The following is a 5,569-nucleotide window of genomic DNA, read 5'->3' as shown; positions in this document are numbered from 1 at the left end:
TGAGATATATCACAGAATGTAAATGATATATCTAACAATTTATTTTACATTTCTAGTTTGTACATAAGTACTCAAGAGAGCATTTTTTATTCAACTCTGCATATTCCATAGCACCAAGTGCAGTGTTTTACACAATTAACATTCACTAGAGGAGAAGAAAACAAAGAAGAAAAAGTTTACTCTCTTCCTCATTGGGGGTGCCAAATAAACATGCCAATTACCTAGTAAATCACTCATTTATATGTATTTTTATATCACACACTATATGCCATATACAACATGACCTCTTTCTATAGGTCTTGGAAACAATACTTTAAAAAAGTACTTTAATGAAATCTTACATGAAGCCTTCATATATTAAAGAAGAATCAGACACTTGATTGAAATGGCGGCAATGGAACCTGAAACCCCACAGCTAGCCCTTCCCTTAAGGATGACAGCAGCCCATAGGGAACCTCCAAGGAACCTCAGGGCTTAATAAAGAAATGACTTGAAAACAGGGGTCAGTGATATCAGATTCAAATCTGAGTAAAAATTGAGCTATAGAGCTCTGAGTTGTTGGGTGTACAACTTTTCTGAGCCTGAATTTGTTTGGCTGTAAAAATGAGATTAAATATTTCTACTGATGAGTGTTGTTGTGAGAAGCAGAGTAAGAGATATAATTACTATTAATTTGTATTGTTATTATTGCTTGTCACTCATTCGTTTAATAAAAATTTATTTGATGACATTTTGTTTCAAGAATAATTTTAAGCTTTGAGGATAAAGCAGTGAACAAAAGAGACCAAAGGCCTGCCCACATGGAGCTTATTTCTGGCAGTGAAGACAGACACGGATAAGATATAGATAAACAATAGTTTCAGATAGTTCTAAGTCGTATAAATAAAACGAACTAAAGAATTGTTTTTGTCAATCTAGTATTCAGATAGGGGACTCAGGGAAAGCATTTCAGATAAAGTAAGGTAGAGAACTACGTGGATATGAGGGGAAGAGTATTCTTGGTGGAGGGAACGGTGACAAGTTACCGAGGTGAGAACATTCAGGATATATTGGAGGATCATAATTGGAGTTTGGAGAGGACTGAGGGTTGGGAGCTGAGGTCACAACATTACTAGAGATCCATATGGTATAAAACTTTAGGTCATCTTAAGAACTTTGGATTTGACTCTGAGTTAGATAGAAAGATACTGGATGATGTTGAACAGAGATGTGCGTTCATTTAACTTACAAGTTGAACGTCACTCTGCCTGCTGCATGGCAAAGAGACTGAAATGGGAGGCAGCAAGAGTGAAGGAAAGAGATTAATGAGGCTCTGCTTTAGGAGACGATGCTGCTTCAACTTGGGAGCTCATGGTGGAATTGGAGAAATACATATGTATATGTTGGAATATATATATATAAAATAGTTGGAATTGTGATACATATGTATTTATTATTGAACAATAAATTATATTTCATGATATAACACACACACACACACACACCCCTTGAACCAGACAAGATTCTATTTGTATTGATGCAGAATTAAAGCTCTAAGAAAATGCTTCATCTTTGCTTTTTCCTCATATGGCATTGCATTTCCCACTGGCATCATTCCTCATACATGGGTACTCCTACTCCAGTATCAGAAGCATAATTGAACTCTCTAAGCCTTCTTTGTGTTATTTGTAAAATGCTCAGCTTTGCTGTTTAGGTGAGAGTGAATCTAATGAAGGAGTTGGAAACACTTTGAAAACTATAAAAGTGTCCACAGTTGTCAGGTACAATCAATATATTATAACCGATTACATTATATTATGCTTTATGATTACATAGATGTTAATTTGTGATTTTTGTGGTCCTTATCACCTACTAACATCTCCATTTCCACTCACTTCAATCTGTTGTTTCTTTTCCAGTATATGGCTGTATATGAAAAATAATGTCATTTGAGCTCTAATGTACTTCTACCTCAGGAGAACGTGTTGTGGGGCAGGTTGTAGGTATATCTGTTGAGGGAGCCCTCTCCAAACCCAGAATAACTACGACATTGCAATATGACATAACAGACCACAGATGGGATAGTGTTATTGTCTTTCATGCATATGAGTATGTTGGAAAATACGTTTCTTCATTGTGTTTCATAGCTTGCCAGTAGCAGCTAGACTTTTTTTTTTTTTTTTTTTTGGTCTAGCAGGTGGTGCTATACAACTTTTATAATTATCCTGTTTATGTTTCTTATGGCCTTATCCAATTTATATAATTTTTTCTGTTGTTATTGTCATGCTTTTCTAACTTGTTTTTTTTTTGTTTTGACCCCTAAGTTCCACCAAGTTTCCCAATATGATGCATATTGCATGTTAAAATGATTTCTAGGAGCCAGTCAGAAGACCATTACATTTGAACTTTTTCTACAAGTGGTGATAGATTCTTTTTTGCATCTTCTGAAAAATTTGGCCAGCCCTATTTATAGTTAATGAAAAACTTATGAAACCCTAGCTAAGACAGATTAATGTCATGAAACTTTTTTTCTTGCCTTTGTTTATATCATAAACCTATTTGATAAGGAGAATAAATTAACATGTTAGATGATGTTACTTTTTGAAAAAATTGCTAACTTTCCCTAGAGCAATTCAGTTGTCATGACATTTCCATTTTTAGGTTGGTATCTTTTGATAATGTCTTCATACTTTGCATCTAGTTTTTCTTTCCTCATGGAAAAGAGCCTATTCAGACTGTCATTGAAATATCTGAAACACATTTACATTCTTTTATTTTGGAACACCACAACTGAGACATAATCCACATACCGTACAGCTCACACATTTAAAGTATTCAATTCAATGGTTTTTAGTATATTTACAGAGTTGTATCGACATCACCACAGTCAATTTAGAATATTTTGGGTGATTGTCTGACCCCAAAAAGAAACTTCATATCCTTTAACAGTTACACTCCGTTTCTCCCCAGTGTCAGGCAAACACTAATCTACTTTCTGTTTCTACAGATTTGGCTCTTCTGGACATTTCTTATAAATGCAATAATATATGGTCTTTTGTGATAGCTTCTTTCACTTAGTACAAAGTTTTGAGATAAATCCATGTTGTAGCAAGCATCAATACTTCCTTTTTATTGCCAGATACTATTCCATTGTGTGGATATGTGTCATTGTATTTATTCATTCATAAATTGATGGATGTCTGGGAATTTATCCCTATTTTGCTATTATGAATAATGGCACCATACGCATTTATGTCCAAGTTTTCATGTGGACATATATTTTCATTCCTCTTAGGTATATACCTAGGGGTACAATTGCTGGGTCAAATGTTAACTCTATTTTAACTCAAATGTTAACCTTAGGAAGAATTTCTAGATAGTTTTGCAAAGTGGCTGCACCATTTTACATTCCTACCAGCAATATGAGGAATAGACTTTCTCCGCATCTTAACCAACACTTGTTATTATCTGTCTTTTTAATTTTAGCCAACCTAATGAAAGTGAGTTAGTATCTCATTGTGGTTTTGATTTGCATTTCCCTAATGGCTAATGACATTGGACACATTTTTTAAATTGTATTTATTTATTTATTTATTTGAGACAGGACTTCCCTCTCGTTACCCAGGCTGGAGTGCAATGGCACAATCTCAGCTCACCACAATCTCTGCCTCTCGAGTTCAAGCAATTCTCTTGCCTCAGCCTCCCAAGTATCTGGGATTAAAGGCATGCACCACCATGCCTGGCTAATTTTGTATCTTCAGTATAGACAGGGCTACTCCATGTTGGTCAGGCTGCTCTCGAACTCCCGAACTCAGGTGATCCGCCCACCTAGGCCTTCCAAAGTGCTGGGAACACAGGCATGAGCCACTGCGCCCGGCCAGGACACATTTTTATGTGCTTATTGGCCATTTGTATATCTTTTTTTTTTTTTGGTAGAAATTACTTTTATTATGTTAAAATATTCCTTAATGAGCTAGCAATTATTTATGTGGAAGATGGTCCAGAAAACAAGTTCATGACTAAATTATCCTTGTCCTTGATTATGAAAATTCATGAATTACACACATCACACTATTCTCTGGAGTAGCTGCTGAAGGTCTGCGAGGCTGTGAGCTTGGGAGGAGCTTCTCCCTGCCTGTTAGGCTGCTCCCATCAGATCACGGCAAGATAGATGTTATTTTTCTCTTTGGAATAAAATCTTGACAACAGTTCGAATGCTCTTTCCAGAATGCATGAGTTCAAAGGCTTTGTTAATTTCATCAAAAGACAGACTGTGAGTCATAAGTTCATCAGCTTTTATCTTTTTGGGCATATATTCAGACACCAACTTTGGGACACTTTCTATACTCTTCCATCCTCCAAAGGCAATGCCTTTCCATGTGCGACCTGTAGCCAGCTGGAATGGATAAGCGGCAATTTCTTCACCTGAAGCAGCTACTCCAACAACCACGTTGGTGCCCTAGCCCTGGTGACATGCCTCAAGTGCTGCTCTCATGACCTTCACACTATCAGTACATTCAAAAGAATAGTCCACTCCTCCATCAGTGCCCATCATCTCAATGAGCACTTCCTGGGTGGGTTTACTAAAATCCTGAGGACTAATACATTCAGCGGCTCCAAGTTCTTTGGCCCTTGCAAATTTATCTTTATTGATGTCCACACCAATGATCTGGGATGCACCAGTCACTTTACAGCCCATGGTAACCCCCAATCCAATTCCTCCCAGGCCAAAGACGGCACAAACAGAGCCAGGCTCCACATTGGCAGTGTTCACAGCAGGACCATAACCAGTTGAAATGCCACAACCTAGAAGGCCAACTTTATCCAAAGGTGCTAAAGGACCTATTTTGGCAACAGAGATATCAGCCACAACTGTATATTCAGAAAATGTGCTGGTTCCCATATAATGTAAAATTGTCTTTCCTTTGCAAGTAAATCTGTTGGTACCATCTGGCATTAATCCTTTCCCTTGTGTGACTTTATCTTCTGGCAAAGGTTAGTTTTGGGATTTAGACAAAATTTGCATTCTCCACACTGTGGGATATAAAGTGAGTTGATGGTGTCAGTCACACTCGCCGTCAGCTTAATAACTCCCTCACCAACACTTTCCACAATTCCAGCACCTTCATGTCCCAAGATCACTGGAAAACAACCCTCAGGACCAGCTCTGCTCAGGGTATGGGCGTCAGTGTGGCAAACCACAGTGGCAACAATCTCAGTTTGAACTTCATGAGCCTTTGGGGGTGCCACCTCTATCTACTCTATGGAGAGAGGCTTTCCAGCCTCCCAGGCAACTGCAGCCTTGCACTTGATAACCTGGTTTGCCATGTCCATGGGTTCTATCCATTTGTTTATCTTTCTTGGAGAAATGTCTATTCAGATGTTTTCTACTTTTAAAAATTATATTATCTGTCTTTTTAAAATAATTGAGTTATAAATATTCTTCATATAATCTAGGTAAAAATACCTTATCAAATATTTTACTAGCAAAATTTTTCTCCCATTCTGTAGGTTGCCTTTTGACCTCCTTTATGATATCTTATAAATACAAAAGATTTGAATTTTTATGAAGTCTAATTTATCTATTTTA

At 37.1% G+C, this 5,569-nt stretch overlaps 1 pseudogene; it reads right to left on the bottom strand.

The window, feature by feature from the left end:
• Window positions 1-4,153: 4,153 nt before the first annotated feature.
• Window positions 4,154-5,313, bottom strand: LOC134734803 (alcohol dehydrogenase class-3-like; annotated as a pseudogene).
• Window positions 5,314-5,569: the final 256 nt, after the last annotated feature.

The sequence above is a fragment of the Symphalangus syndactylus genome, chromosome 12 (assembly GCF_028878055.3).
Source record: "Symphalangus syndactylus isolate Jambi chromosome 12, NHGRI_mSymSyn1-v2.1_pri, whole genome shotgun sequence".
Classification (NCBI taxonomy): Eukaryota; Metazoa; Chordata; class Mammalia; order Primates; family Hylobatidae; genus Symphalangus; species Symphalangus syndactylus.
Note: the sequence above shows the minus strand (reverse complement) of the source record. Positions and strands in the feature narration are given on the sequence as shown.